At 35.8% G+C, this 16,478-nt stretch overlaps 1 protein-coding gene across 10 annotated transcripts in view; it reads left to right on the forward strand.

Moving 5' to 3' along the window:
* Nucleotides 1–16,478, forward strand: part of ZFHX4 (zinc finger homeobox 4) — a 186,552-nt gene that overhangs the window by 81,215 nt on the left and 88,859 nt on the right. The window lies entirely within an intron of this gene.

A 16,478-nucleotide genomic window follows, 5' to 3' on the forward strand; every position in this document is an offset into this window, starting at 1 on the left:
GAACACCCAATTATATTCTAAGGATTTATAGATATAGCCTCTTGGAGATTATAGGAAGTATGAAGTCAGGAGAAAAGAAAAAGGTATAGAGTACAATAATTATTTCTCTATTAGGCATAAGAACTTCTAGCAACAACACAAATAGTGAAGAATACATGTAATAGTACAGGAAGTCAGATTTATAAAAAGAAGTTAATATCTCCCTGACATTCATATTGACTTTTAGTGAAAATCAAATGAGATAGTATGTGAACAATATTTTGTAAGTTCTAAGTTTAAAGTGATTGTTTTCTGCAATCTTTAAAAATGTGTAATACTAGAATTAGGATATGCTAGTATGAATTCATCATGTGAAATCCAGGAAATCTGAAATATGCCATAAAAGCAAATGTATATGTTTTCCTAAAGTGTGCTACCCAAAATTTTTTAAAATTACCAATTATTACACTACTTGTCACAGTTCAAATAAATGTACACAGAGCTAATTTATGTTTGCAACTCCTGAGTTCATCTTTGTGTTATCTTTTCCTAGAGGAAAGATACAGTCAATCTTATAGATGCCAATCTGTAGTCATCTTTTATACTATGTCTAAAACATATTGTAATCATTGTATTGACTCTCTCAATAGGTAACAGTTTTAGGCTTTCCACTTCTCCAATAGAATTAAAGCAATTGCCATTTGCCAAATAAGGTCTTGATAATAATGAACATAAAGGGGAAGATACTTGAGAAGCAAAGAGATATTATTCTTTCTCTAGAAATACCAACACACTAAGATCTGTCCTTGACACTTTACTGCTTTGAGGTGCTGGATGGAAGAGTTTCTCAGGATTCCCCTTTCAATATCTTTGTCATCTTTATTAAATCTCATTCTTCTCATTTTTATCCCCTCAGGACATCCAGATGTTGAGGAAGAGATACCATTGTCATTGTTTTCTCTTTCTTCTATGCCACCGTCCCATAACAGGGCCTCAGCTTTGCTACTTTTAATATAGCCATCCAGTTGCCACTCCACTCTATTCTCATCCTGCTGTACTTGGGCTGCTCCCATCTGATAGCTCCAGGTTTCCAAAGCCTGAGACTCTTCAGTGATAAGGACCTTAGATGAAAAAGCAGGATGTGTTTAGAATCATTAGCAGTGGAAGGATAAGATTAAGAAAGTAATTACAGTGGCTCACGCCTGTAATCGCACTTGAGGCTGCAGTGAGCCATGATGGCCCCACTGCACTCCAGCCTGGGTGACAGAGTGAGACCCTGTCTCCAAAACAAACAAACAAACAAACAGAAAAACAAGTGATGTATTATTATATATGATAATGGTTGTAAATAAGCCTTTTTCTAGGGAAAATCATAAATATTATAGTTGATTGTTGAGGGAAAAAGTAAAAAGAAAAAATTTGCGATGGGCATAACAAATACTAACTAGAAAAACATATAAACTGCTTAAAATGTATGTCCAATTATAGCTGATACTAGTAATAATAATGCATGTTGTAGATTCTCTAGTTTAAAAGTTACCATAAGTGCAATCCACCATTTAAAGATATACATCATTGGATGTGGATCACATTAATTCTGATGTTTTTATTACAGCAGCTAAACTTTATATTCATATCTTCATAATCTTTATCATTTATTTTTCTTATCACATGATTTGGTCTCAACAACATCAACAAAATGGAGGGAATATTGGAGCATTTAGTCTGCAACAGAGGTCCTCTCTTAGCATTGGTCGTCTCCTATATAAAAAGAATTTGGGATTACATATCTTCAAAAGACTATACAAAGAACTATGAAAATAATACAGACTTGATTTAAATACTGTAAGCAATTTCTCAAAGGAAATTGCCAATACAATTGAGATTAATTTGTCTGGAGAGATGACTAATTGAGATTACTTTGTCTGGAGAGGTGAATAATAAACCATAAAAATTATACCTTAATGTACTACTTAAGTTACTTGGTAACTTTTTTCAAGAATCTGAGAGATTTGTTTGTTTGTGTTTATTTATGCTAGTCAGTTCTCTAGTTTCACGGACCAGCTGGGTTTACAGAGAAATTATAGAGAGATCATTTTCACCTTGAGATCTCAACTGTAACTGGATGATTAAACATTGGTACATGCTTACCAAGGAAAGCCATGAAATCTCCATCCTTGTGGGTTATTTAAAACAATGGTCTTGACAGATTTAAGCAAAACATTGATCTAATTAGAATCTTGAGTATAAAAGAGATGTTATTTTCAGATTTATTTTATTGCTCATTTCTATTCAAATATGGAGACAAGGATCACTTCAAAAGGACCAGTACTCTAAGTGTCCAATTCCACACATTTTCACTCCAACTGGTTTTCTGTAAATTTGCTCCGACCTCTGACCATTAGTTTCATGTTGCCATTCTTTGTTTAACTTCATATTACTATTGTGTAACTTTTGGGGTTATATTATTAAAGCAAAAGTCATTTCTTCCATGCTGTAGGTTAAGCAGTGCCTCCCTATTGTTCCAACTTTCTGGGATTCTTCACAATAGGTTCCAGACCTAGGTTAATTAACAACTCTGTTAACACCTCCTTGAGCTCAAGTGGTTCAAATACAACCTGCTGAGACATTATTTCTTAAACGGTGAGGACTAATGACCCAACTTTCAGGCACCATCTCAGAGGCCAGTTTTCAATCTCGTAAAAATTTTAAGTCAAGGAAGCTCAACATAGAAAGTCATGAGCTGTCATAAAATACCATTCCGGATATAGTTGTTTGGAACTGCCTGGGCACTTGGTAACCTAAAATACAAGTTAATAGTAATTCCACCTCATTTAGTTGTGTTTAAGGTGCTTGAGAATTATGCTTAATAGACCATAAAAATCATACCTTAAGACACTACTTAAATGCAATAATAAATCCTTGTTCAAAGTTCTACCAGAAAGCACAATTTTAAAAAATCATTGTAAATGTTAACTATGCCTCATATTTTTCTTTATGAAAAGTATGAAGACTATTGATTATATAAAATTTTAGATATGCTGAAATTCTTAGAATGAATTAATTACAGAGGCTATAGCTTGGTTTATGCCTGTTTTTTCTGGTAAATATTAAATGTAGCTTTACTCAAATATTAGTATGTTATACATGTAGGTTAATATATATTAAATGAAATAAATTTATTTCCCCAGTAAATGGCCCTAGAATATAATCCCAGCAGAAATCACTTCTAAGTGGTATGGAACCAAAACTGGGTGGCAGTTTGAAATATAACAATGATGTCACTGTTCCTATATTATGACTCCATTTTCATTAGGTTAAAGGAATTAAAATGTCAGAAAATAAACTGTCACAAAAAGGAGAACAGAACAGATTATTCCCTGTCTATTGCATTGCCAGGCACAGTATCGTTAGGTATGGCACACTTGTTAATATTATTTTATTTAACCTTCAAAACAACCCCATGAGGCAGTTACTACAAGTCTTAATAAAAAGAAAAGATGATGAAATTGAGGCCCAGCAGTTAGATGTTTCATTCAAGACCATACTGCCATTAATTAAGGAAGCAGCATCCAAAACTTAGTCTATCCCACTTCAAAAATCCATGCTTTCATCTTCATCACAGGAGATGTATGATATGACCATACTTAAAGACAGAGCTAACAGAAACCAGGAAAACCTTTCTAATGTATCTAGTATCCCTCAGTGATAGAAGGAATGTCTACAACATAAGGAGTGTTAAGTATTATACATAAATAGGGGAACTTTGAAAAATGATTATACCTAATAATAGTACCACCACATTTTTAAGAAATCTTGTTGAACAAGTGCTTGAAAAAAAAGATAAAAAATTGATCATTTAGGCCAACTGATGTCAAAAATTTTATATAGGTAATTGGGCTTTCTGTTGCAAAATATTCTTTAATGTCTTAATGTCTCTCTCTATCAAATAGTGTTTTCTTCCATTTTAATATGATTTGTTGGTGGGAGGTTGCTGAGAGCCTAATCAAACCAACACATTTGTGTGGCCATTAAGAATTATTCAAAAGTAACTGCAATTTTGATATTTAAAACGATCTGTTCCATGACACAAAAGCATGGTTTTAATTTTTATCTCACGTGTAACTTAAATATATGAATATGATTTCTTTAAAAAAATATCCAATTTCAGTTATTGCCTGAAAAGCAAAAACACTATTATTTCTGTGGGCTTGGGCTGCATGGGCTGTGGGTAGTATTGAATGCCTATATTATTGGTTAATAACAAATATCTCATGAGATTTGTAGACCTTACAAGCATCTGTAGGTTTCAAATAATAATAGAAAATTTAATTTATTTTTCCTTTTTACATAGAGTGGAGGCTAGCAGGTAAAATAATACACAGGAGAATATTTTGAGAGCAATTAATTTAAATATTGATTTATATAATATTATAATTTTTAAAAGTACTTTTAGAATGTACAAATGGTATTTTTATTACTTTTCAATTACTATTTAAATAATTTATCATCTCAAGAAAATTGAACCTGTACTTTTTCAAGAGACAGTCTGCAACATTCTATTGGCCAGCACAGTTTTTGGCCAATGTCAGCTGTTTAATTAATGTAGTTTTTTTCCCTAACACTCAGTTACTCAATCAAAACCTGGGGAAACACAGCCTCTTAAGAGAATCAGAATTTGTTTGTTTCTTTGTCTGTCTCATAAAGGGGTGTGTGTGTGTGTGTGTGTGTGTGTATGTGTGCATGTGTGTATGTGAGACAATGTGACACTGCATGACATGAACATACAAATTAGAATGTCCTAAGCTTGCATTCCAGCTTTATTACTAGATAAGTGGCAGAAATGTGTTAATTTTACAGAGGCTCAGTTTTCTTAACAGTAAAATAGAGATTGAGATAGGTGATATAAAAGTGCTTTAAACCACCTTGCATTTATTCAATGAAATTTGGTTTCACTCTTTCCATTTTCTTGCTTCTTGTGTTAATGATGTGTAAACATTGCTGGGCTGGGACAGATTATTTAGGTGAGCTCTTTTGTTTTGCTCAGTTTTGCTCTAATAAATCGGAGACACAGCTTGGGAACTCCTGGTAGGTCTTTTTCTCCCACCTCTTCTGTGTTCTTGTTATCCCAGCACTTGTTAAAATTGCTGTATGTGGGTATTGAAGTCATCTTAGATACCTACCACACATATATTGAAGATAGGAAGGGAACCAAAAGTTATTAGATACCTGCACGTAGCAGTTTATATTATACTGCTTCACTTAATCTGATAAATGAGAACACATGGACACAGGAAGGGGAACATCACACTTCGGGGACTGTTGTGGGGTGGGGGGAGGGGGGAGGGATAGCATTGGGAGATATACCTAATGCTAGATGACGAGTTGGTGGGTGCAGCGCACCAGCATGGCACATGTATACATATGTAACTTACCTGCACGTTGCGCACATGTACCATAGAGCCTAAAGTATAATAATAATAATAATAATAAAAGGAAAAAAATTAAAAAAATATATATATATGACAGGTTGTATTAACCACATTTTTAAAAAGAAATTAAGCCTTCAAAGAATTAAGTAACTTCCAAAAGTCAAGCATCTGGTGAAGGGTAGAGGAAAAGTTAAACTTTGGGCTTTCAACAAAACTTTGTTCCTCCTAAATATAGTATGTTGCCTGTCATTAAAGGAGAACTGCTTTTCTAAATGTAAGCACATGGGTGGTTATTGAACGTGTTCTCTGAATATGGGATTTCTATAAAGATGGGTTTGACATTGGTCCTGTATTGGACCCATTATTGGAATAAATAATGCATGTGTATAAATAACTGTAACACAAAAATAGAATATGTTAATCAGCATAAAGGGATTCAGATAAGATATTTTTTGTTTGTTTTAAAGGTGGACAAGGATACCTCTGGTTGTAACAATTGAGGAGTCTTTTTGTTGAGGTGACATTTGGATCGGGCTTTAAAATGGGTAAAATTGGGGTATGTACACATAAAACATTGACAAGGGTAGAAAGAGGGAAGATTGTGAACAAAGGCATGTAAATAATGGAGTAAGTTGTAGACATTTAAAAAATGGTGAGTGATTCAGTTTTTCTGGCACATAGAGAGCAAGCAATGAAATGATCAAGAAAGGAATGTGAAATTTTAAATAACCTGTAAAGGGTTTGGGAAATTCTTGGTAGGCATTGGGTTACCACTGATGGATTTTAATTGCAGGACTGGCATAATATGATTAGGAATGCCATTAATGGTAATAAATGTAATAATGCAGGTCATGATGCCAAATGCTTACTTTGTGATTATACTCAAGCTGGCCATTGAGGAGATGGAGATAGTAGTTCCAGGAAGAAGTAAATAGGAGGTAGTGGAAATAGGGGGAAAGAGAAAGATGAGGGCAACATTAGAATAAGCAAACACTTAACAATTAATTAGATGCCTGGAGCAGGGAAGAGAAATAAATCTGACACTCATGTGTCTGTCTTGTATCATCAACAGTAATGTGAAGGCACAGAGGAGCAGATGCAGGACTAAAAGGAAGGATGATTAACTCGTATAGACTTGGAGGTTAGAAGAAAAGAAGGAGGCCCCAGAAGGAGATAATTTTGGGTTGTTAGACATGCAGTATAGGTTTGGAGAGAAAGGTCATTGTTAGGAATCTTAATTTATGAGTGATCTGCATCCAGGATATTAACTAAACAAAGAGAGAAAATGAAATAATAGAGGGGGGCTTGATATCAAAAGATGAGGAGAGCACAGGTGAAACCCCTATTTTATGTATCAAGATAAGAAAAAGAGATGGCAAACAAAACAGAAGCAACTAGAAAGATAAGAAAGTTGAGCTGCGTGTGGTGGTGCATGCTTGTAGTCCCAGCTACTTGGGAGGCTGAGGCAGGAGGATTGCTTGAGCCCAGGAGTTCAAGACTGCAGTGAGCTATGATTGTGCCGCTGCACTCCAGCCTGGGAAACAGAGTCAGACCCTGTCTCAATAAAATAAATAAAATAAAATAAAATGAATAGAATAGAATAGAATAGAATAGAATAAAAAAATAAAATAGTAAGGGCTTTTTACTGAAGCTAAAAGAAGAACAAATTTCAAGAAAGTAGGAGTCAGCAATGTCAAATATTTCAGGGGGACTCTGACAAATGGATGACATGAATGATCTTTCCATATGTGAGAAACGAGTCTATTTTCAGGTTTGTGACATCATCTCAGTGTGTTTTGTATATTTTTTTCTATTACTTTAGAATTTGATAAGTTTTGAATTTTTTTCTCTTTCTTTCTTTTCTTTTCTTTCTTTCTTTCTTTCTTTTTTTTTTAAAGACAGGGTCTTGCTCTGTTGCCCAGGCTGGAGTGCAGTGCCCTGATCACCATTCACTATGGCCTTGACCTCCCAGGCTCAAGCGATCCTCCTACTTCAGCCTCACCAGTAGCTAGGACTACAGGCAATGAGTCTCCATGCCTGGCTAATTTTTGTATTTTTTGTAGATACAGGGGCTTGCCATATTAGCCCAGGCTGGTCTTGAACTCCTGGGCTCAAGCCATCTGCCTGCCTCAGCCTCGCAAAGTGCTAGGATCATAGGTGTGAGCCATGTCATGCAGCCTAGAATTTGATAAGTTTTCTATTGGGACAATTTCACTTGGCTCTGTTTGTGGAGTCAAAGGGTCATTTGATCTCATTCACTTTGCAAATTTTGATGTATATCAGTGTCTACTGAAGATAAGTGCATAGAGCAAAGATCTTAAAAATTAGTATTTAAATAAAAAAACTTTGAATATTTTACACACATTACATTTTTTCCTGCCATATTATTTGGTATTCTATGACTACCACTATTTGTTCAAAGTACTTCTTAGCAGGATACTCATTTGTGGAATGAAAATTAGGGTCAGAAACTGTGGGAACTGCTGCCTCCTGCTACTGTCTCAGCTCTGTGAGTTGGTGCCTGGCTTCCCCAAAACTGAGTCTGGAGAGACAAAATAAAGACCAGGATTCCACCAGGCAAATGGGAATTTCTAGCTTTTTGTAACTCTTTTGAAAGTTTTCTGGACCTGAGGTGACACAGGTTCTCTTAAAAATATCATTGTTATAACACAAATAAATCTTGCTATAAGTAATAACAACTTCTATCTAGACATCCCACAGGCATCTCAAATTTAGTATGTCTAAAGTATATAGCACATCCTTTTCCCACAACCTGTCCTTTATATTGCATCTCCCACCTCTGTCAATGGTAGCATCCTTCATTTGCTTGCTCAAGCTAGAAATCAGAGTTATTTTTAATCTTCTTTCTATTGCTCTCCACTATATTCAATTAGGCAAGAAATTCTGTCAAATACGATGTCCTGATTAACTCTTCATGCTGTTGAGTACTTCTGATCTATTGCCTGCCAGTAGTTGTACCTCTTCACTATTATTCTTCCTAACCACATTTATTGAGCATATAGCTATATGCTGCACATTATTTAGGAATTGGAGGTAAAATAATGAACAATAAAGAATCAGTCTATGCTCTCAGGAAGCCTCCAGTCTAGGAGAGAATGCAGTCAACTATCAATTAATTGTGCTAATATTTGATTATTGATGGGATAAGCATTCCAAAGAAAACATACAAAGTACAACAAGGAAAAAATGTCATATTTCTTAAGAAAAAGGAAAGACTCCTAAGTGGAAAAGCTTTTGAGGAGAAATAGGAGTAAGACAGGTGAAGAGGGGAAGGTAAATTGTCAAGGCTGAGGGAATTCTGGAAGCTGTATACTCAGAATGAACCTTACACTTGGAAGATCTAAAATCAGGATAGTTGGAGTTAAGACAGCAAGTGAGGAAGATGAATGAACTAAAGTTAGAATTGGGTTGAAGCCATCATCATGCAGGGCCCTTAGGTATAAGGATTCCATTCTTAAACTTCAAAATGGAAATATTTTGAAAGTGAAGGGTTGATGGTTGTTAAACTGGAAGTGTGCTGGAAAAGTCTAGCTGTATGGTCATTCTATTTAGAGTCATGTTAAGAATTTTAGGGTTTGTTCTAAGAGAAAAGGAGTGCTATTGAAGAGTATTAAGTAGAGATGTGCCTTTATCAGGTTGGCATACTCAAATAGCATCTTCCTCCACCACATCTGCCATCCCTTTCTAATTTTACCTGCTTCATTTCTCTTCACAGCCCTTATACTACCTGAAATTATGTACTTATTTATTTGAGTGTTATATTTCTTCCCTTCATGGATTTAGGCTGTGAAGGCAGAGACTTCGTTATATTCACTGCTGCAATTCCAGCACCTAGAACAGTGCACAACACATAGCAGATGCTCTCTGATTTGTTAAATTCATGAATCAGCTTTCTTCTCTTTTTTTCTGTTTTTGTTTTTTTGTTTTGTTTTGTTTTGAAGAGATAAGATCTTACTCTGTTCCCCAGGCTGGAGTGCAGTGGCATAATCATAGCTTACTGCAGCCTCCAACTCCTGGGCTCAAGCCATTCTCCTGTCTCAGTCTCCCGAGTAGTTAGGATTACAGGCACCTGCCACCATGCCTGGCTAATTTATTTAAATTTTTTGAAGAGATGGGGTCTCACTTTCTTGTCCAGGCTGGACTCAAACTCCTGGTTTCAAGGTCCCAAAGTACTGGGATTCAGGTGTGAGCCACTGTACCCAAACAGATTGCTTTTCTTTTCTTTTTTTTTTTTAAATTATTATTATACTTCAAGTTTTAGGGTACATGTGCACAATGTGCAGGTTAGTTACATATGTATACATGTGCCATGCTGGTGTGCTGCACCCATTAACTCCCCATTTAGCATTAGGTATATCTCCTAATGCTATCCCTCCCCCCTCCCCCCACCCCACAACAGTCCCCAGAGTGTGATGTTCCCCTTCCTGCGTCCATGTGTTCTCATTGTTCAATTCCCATCTATGAGTGAGAACGTGCGGTGTTTGGTTTTTTGTCTTTGCGATAGTTTACTGGGAATGATGATTTCCAATTTCATCCATGTCCCTACAAAGGACATGAACTCATCATTTTTTATGGCTGCATAGTATTCCATGGTGTATATGTGCCACATTTTCTTAATCCAGTCTATCATTGTTGGACATTTGGGTTGGTTCCAAGTCTTTGCTATTGTGAATAGTGCCGCAATAAACATACGTGTGCATGTGTCTTTATAGCAGCATGATTTATAGTCCTTTGGGTATATACCCAGTAATGGGATGGTTGGGTCAAATGGTATTTCTAGTTCTAGATCCCTGAGGAATCGCCACACTGACTTCCACAAGGGTTGAACTAGTTTACAGTCCCACCAACAGTGTAAAAGCGTTTCTATTTCTCCACATCCTCTCCAGCACCTGTTGTTTCCTGACTTTTTAATGATTGCCATTCTAACTGGTGTGAGATGGTATCTCATTGTGGTTTTGATTTGCATCTCTCTGATGGCCAGTGATGGTGAGCATTTTTTCATGTGTCTTTTGGCTGCATAAATGTCTTCTTTTGAGAAGTGTCTGTTCATATCCTTCGCCCACTTTTTGATGGGGTTGTTTGTTTTTTTCTTGTAAATTTTGGAGTTCATTGTAGATTCTGGATATTAGCCCTTTGTCAGATGAGTAGGTGGCAAAAATTTTCTCCCATTTTGTAGGTTGCCTGTTCACTCTGATGGTAGTTGCTTTTGCTGTGCAGAAGCTCTTTAGTTTAATTAGATCCCATTTGTCAATTTTGGCTTTTGTTGCCATTGCTTTTGGTGTTTTAGACATGAAGTCCTTGCCCATGCCTGTGTCCTGAATGGTAATGCCTAGGTTTTCTTCTAGGGTTTTTATGGTTTTAGATCTAATGTTTAAGTCTTTAATCCATCTTGAATTAATTTTTGTATAAGGTATAAGGAAGGGATCCAGTTTCAGCTTTCTACATATGGCTAGCCAGTTTTCCCAGCACCATTTATTAAATAGGGAATCCTTTCCCCACTGTGGTTATTTTCCGAATTGATTAGAATGAGTGAGAGCTTGTGGCAAGAGATGGTGGTAAAATGTAGAGATGTTGATAGACTGGGAAATAATGAGAAGGCATATTTAGGACTTTGCGATAATTTAGATGTAGATAATGAGGAAGAAAGCATCAAAGATGACTTCCAAATTTCTGGAATGAGCCTCTGGGTGAATCTGAGGTGCCACTACCTGAAAGACTTGAGGAAGGAATATGGTATAATGGTTAGAAGCATAGGGGTTCATCTGACTTCATCTTTCACTGACACTGTGACCTTGGGCAAGCTTCTAATTTCTGTGTGTCTCAGTTTCCTTATCCCTAAAATGGAAGGTAAGATTAGTATCTCCTTTGTCAGCCATATTGTGGAGATTTAATAAAAGAACGTTACGTAAGGCATTTAGAGCAGTGCCTAGTACGTAAAAAGTACTCAGTAAAAGTTAATTACTGTGGGAAAGCGTGGAGGATGAGTAAAAAGGGAGGGAAATCAGTTCTGATTTTTATTTGTTGAACTTTGGTTGCCGTGAGAGATTTCTCAGTGGATATGCTAAGATAGCTTTTATAGTAGATGAACTCAGATCTCAGAAGGGAAACCTGGGTAAGTAATAGAAATTTGAGAGTTATCTGTTTATGAATACTTGACCCCTTTAACAGTAGTTAGAACTAAATTCTTGTGGACACAAACATAATTAATAGTGGGTAAGGAAGACTGAGTAAGAGGATTAAGAGAGTTATGGCCAAAGCCAGGGACTAAGAGGAGGGACATAGGTGAGCTGTATTAATACTTCTTTGACTCCCAGGAAGGCAAGGGCCATACTGCCAGACTACTCTTCAATCTAGGCAGCACAACATGGCCACAATGGTGTTTCTGAACTAGGAAGGTTAATCTTATCTCAGTCCCACCTAACATATTTTGGTGACTTCCCACATCATTCTGTTTCGAGTTCAAGATTAGCCTGCTATTCAATGTACTTCACGTTGTCATCCTCTCCAGCCTTTTCCTTTAGTGCATTAGACACTGTGCACTGCTGTTGCCACACTTGCTCTTGCCTGTAGATGATATACACACTATTCCATCTACCTTGACTGCCGCTCTACCTATTGTCCATGACAAAAACCTGCCAAACCAAGTTCTAGTTTACTTCTTTGGGGAAGTGGTACCCAGAGATGCCTTTTCTCTATCCCAAGAAATCTATTTCACTACAGGAAAAACCTCATTGCACGAGGTTATATTTGTTTATTTTGTTTCCTAACTTATTTCTTTAGGCCACGAGCACCCTGAGAGAAGGCTGTGCGTCATTTGGATCTTCAACGTCTTGCCCAATGCTTGCCATAGTGTGCACACTAATTGTTTGTGAAATTGAGGAAGGATTTAAGAAAAAGCAGTGGATCCTGCTACCTTCTCAAACTCCATATAACTATTTCTTATTCATTCAGATGATCTAGAAAAAATTTAATATAGAAGGACCCAGGTTCAGAACATACTATATTCAGACTATAATCAGATATATTCATAATACGTTCAGATAAATGGAGATGAGCAGAATTGATCCATAGAGTTATTGGAGGACTTAAAATGTTGCAGAATCATTGCATACATCTTTAAATAATCTCTTTTTTATACAATCTTCATTACCAAGTTTGTTCAGTGTTAAGTTTAAGATCAGATGTCACGTATATATTTAAGTTGATTTAATTTTTAAGTGCTTATTTTATTCTAGCACTTTGACAGGTGGTTTGGAAGTGAAAAACATAGTCCCATCCTCCTGATATCTGTTGGAGTGATACAAAAGACATGTAAACAAGATAAATCACAAAGATAGTAGAATGGGCCCTTCAAATTCCCTAACTGTTAAATCCTGGAAGATGGATTTCACTTTAATATTTGCTTTTTAAATGATCTATGTAAAGATATGACTTCACTACTCTAGAAAACTTGGACTTTCTTAAATCAATTGAGTAGTTACATTTGATTATCTAATTTATTTCATCTATGCTTTTATATTTATATCTTTTACTGTGGATTAGAAATGGCATTTAAAACTTTTATTGAGGACCAGAGGAAAATTGTATGACCTCTTTCTCAGATGCATCATTTTAAGTTTAATAAGCAGAATAGTATAATGACAAAAAATGATGTTTTTACCTGTGAGAAAACATGACAGAATCAGCTATTCTGTGAAACTAAGAATTCTGTCCTCCTTTCCAAAGTGGACCACTTTTGGACCAGACTAAATAAAAGCACTGGTTGTTTTGGCTTTACCTAGAGCAGACTCTAGTCCAAATTCTGGACCCCCGTCCAAGTTCTGGACTCCAAATCCTGTAAGTTGCTCATCGGAGAGTCATCAGATAATGATGAGGCTTTATCATTATAATGATAAGTGCCCCTTGTGGCATTCAGGGCTCTTTGTCTGAAGTGGCACTTATTTGGTGGTAAGACGTTTGTGATTGTTACTCATGGCAGGTGTCTATGAGATTACTAGAAAAAAAATTGAAGTGATATCATATGCTCATCAGGAAGAAATGACTGTGGTAATTGGCTTTACCCAGGTTTGTGAATCTTTTTCCATCCATTTCATTCAGATTTAAAAATAGATGTTCTTAAATTCAAAGACTCGTTCTGGCCATACTGGTAGATAGAAATACATCTGTATTGATTCAGGTTTACTCTATTTTAGATGTTTTCTGATTTTTGAGACAATTATTCAACTTCATTCTTGCTTATGAATCTTAACTAAGTTGTTTTGCTTTTGTTATTTTTCCATGAAATGGAAAAATGAGAAATGATGTAAAAACCTAAAGGAGATATACAAAATATATACTGAAAAGGAGATACTTCAAAGCAAATTATCTAAACATAGCATATTTTCTCATAAAAATTAGAATTCAAATTTATGATTTTTAAAAAAGAATATAATTTTCCTGACTTTACATACATAAATATGTATAACACATATTCAAGTCTGTACAGTATTTTAGAAATTTGAAAAATTTAATAAGATATTGATTTTTAAAGATTTTTAGTGCTTCATGTACTTGGTCCAAATAGCAATGACTTATTTTAGGGATAGATGAAACATTAACAAATTACCTAAAACTTTTGCATTTTTACACCTTTCATTTTTACTTCTACAAAATATCAGTAATAGTGGCAGCTAATTTTATCTGGAAACAATAAGAATAATTGCCTGACTTGAGAGATATTAGGCATAAATTGAATGTTTCCAGCTAAAATTATATGTCATTGGGTAAAGTAAATAATTTAAAAATTGATTAGTATTTCATAAAAGGCAAGGTCACAGGCTGTGAAAATATGAAAAGGTATGTTGAATAGATAATGATGAGAAAAATGTGAAGACAGTTATATTTAAATGCAAAGATCCATGCAAGAAATCAGCTGCTTGATAACTTACTAGAAGAATGTATTATTGCCACTGTACTCCAAACCACTAATGAGAAATGTTTTTTAAGATTTAAGATTGTATAAATGCTTTGTACCTAGAACTGATGGAAGTAATTGGTAAACTACTTAATCAAGTCCCACTTGGAAGTGAAAGGGAATGAGAGGATAGAAAATGTACGCTGGGTAAGAAACCCAACAAGTCAGTGGAGTTCTCTTTACAGAAAGAAACAAAGATAGCAGTAATTAATGACCCTGACTCTGTGCCAAAAAAGCTTTCTTCTGACAACTCCAACTTAATTAAAACTTAAGACATTTCAATGGCCTCCGAAAGCCCCTGATGGGGTGAACTCTTGCAGACTCGTGAGAAAATTTTGTAAATTAAAGGAAAAGATGTGTGTTACTACTAGTGCCATGGCTCTAATCCCTGACAGTCAAAGAATCTATTTAGCCCAAGCCTTTTCTTTTAACCGGCTCACACCTGCAGGCTTCCTGGCACTTCCTCTGCACCAGAGAAGGCAGTTTTTGTGTTTTATGGAAGATCAGATAATAGAAGCCTTGCTGTTCCTTTTGTTTTTGTGCATTGTTCATTAGCCTGTGAGTGTTGCAGGCACACTTGATATGCTTGGCTTGCTCCAGAGTAGAGCGTGGCCTGAAAGCTTTAGGTGGTGCAACACAGGGTGAAGATGGGTTGGTGGAAAAAGTAAGGTTTTTTTTTTTTGTTTTTTTTTTAATGTGAAAGTGGCTCAAATTAAAACTCACAGTTGATGGGGCAGTCTGAATGGCTGTGGCCTGCTGTTCTTAACACAGCGGAGTGACAAGAAACGAGGTTCTGTTCTAGACAGTGCAGATTTGAGACACAAGGAAATGTGTTGCTAAATAGCCCTTGCTCCTTTTATTGGTACCATTTTTAATTCACTTGAATCAACAAGCATAAGGATTCCCAGTAAGTGTGGAAAGGAGGCATACTGTGCGTGCTATAAAGAAAATCGGGTGGTGATCTATTTATTAATAAATATATCGAAGACTGAAATCTTAGAAATGACATTGGTTGAATACCAATTGGGGTGAAGGGTTACACGATTTACATGAGAAAAAAAGGGAGTTTAATTTCTCCTCCCTCTCCTCTGGAAAGTGTTTTGGTGTGTTATAATAGCAAATACCACCCCCACCATCCCACAAGCCACTCTCTCTCACACACTCAGGCGTCCTGTGGCCTCGGGCAAATCTGGTCGCTGGGACTAGAGAAGGTCAATTCCTGGCTTGTCTCTTCCCTTTTGGACCCGTCTTGAAACTGGTGTGTTTGAAGGGCACAGAAATGTTCCTGTTTAGATCCAGGCTTGGGTATCTTTTTAAGTGTCCATACTAAGGAAAGAAAAGCTTACCTTCAGGTACTCAAGATTCTCATCTTTTGAATCTTTCAGGTCTTTGTTTGCTGAGGTTAAGTATGCAGAATTTATTCAGAATTTGTTTTTGCAGGTGAAGAGCCATAACTTACATGAGCCACGCTGCACTTCTATTTCTGGGAATGGGAATGATCAGAAACGTAACCTTTTACAAAAATTTTGAGAATGACGCTTTAGAACAAAACATCACTTCATTTGATTTTTTAAAAAATACTAAAACTGTCCATGAGCGTTAACCAAATATAATATATGGGTCCTGTCTTTTGGTGTTTGGAAAGGCTCACCAGCTAGTTATTCTTTTCTTACTAACCATTTTCAGATGCTAAAAGCCAGGGAGGTGGGGGAGGGAAGGTAGAAATCAACATGTTTGATCCTGTATATAAAGGTTTTCTTTTTGTTTGTTTGAATTTCAGAATGCTAACCCTTATTCAACTAATCTAAGAACAAACAAATACCACCTGTGCCCATTTGTGTATTTTTAAAAGAAGCACATAAAATATTTTAATGAATTACTAAAACTCACATAGTTTATATTGAATCACAGTTATTAATATTCTTCCTCTTTGTTGCTATTCTTATTTTGGGAATTTGCTTGTTTGTATGGAATTGAACCACCCCAATTAAAATGGGGGAAAAGTTTTTTTAAAAAATAAACTACTGTAACAGAATATGTTTGGGAGTTGTAAAAGTTTTTCCATTGAAAAAATCAGAATTTAAGAGGATCCT

Source organism: Pongo abelii, chromosome 7, assembly GCF_028885655.2.
Source record: "Pongo abelii isolate AG06213 chromosome 7, NHGRI_mPonAbe1-v2.0_pri, whole genome shotgun sequence".
NCBI classification, from domain to species: domain Eukaryota; kingdom Metazoa; phylum Chordata; class Mammalia; order Primates; family Hominidae; genus Pongo; species Pongo abelii.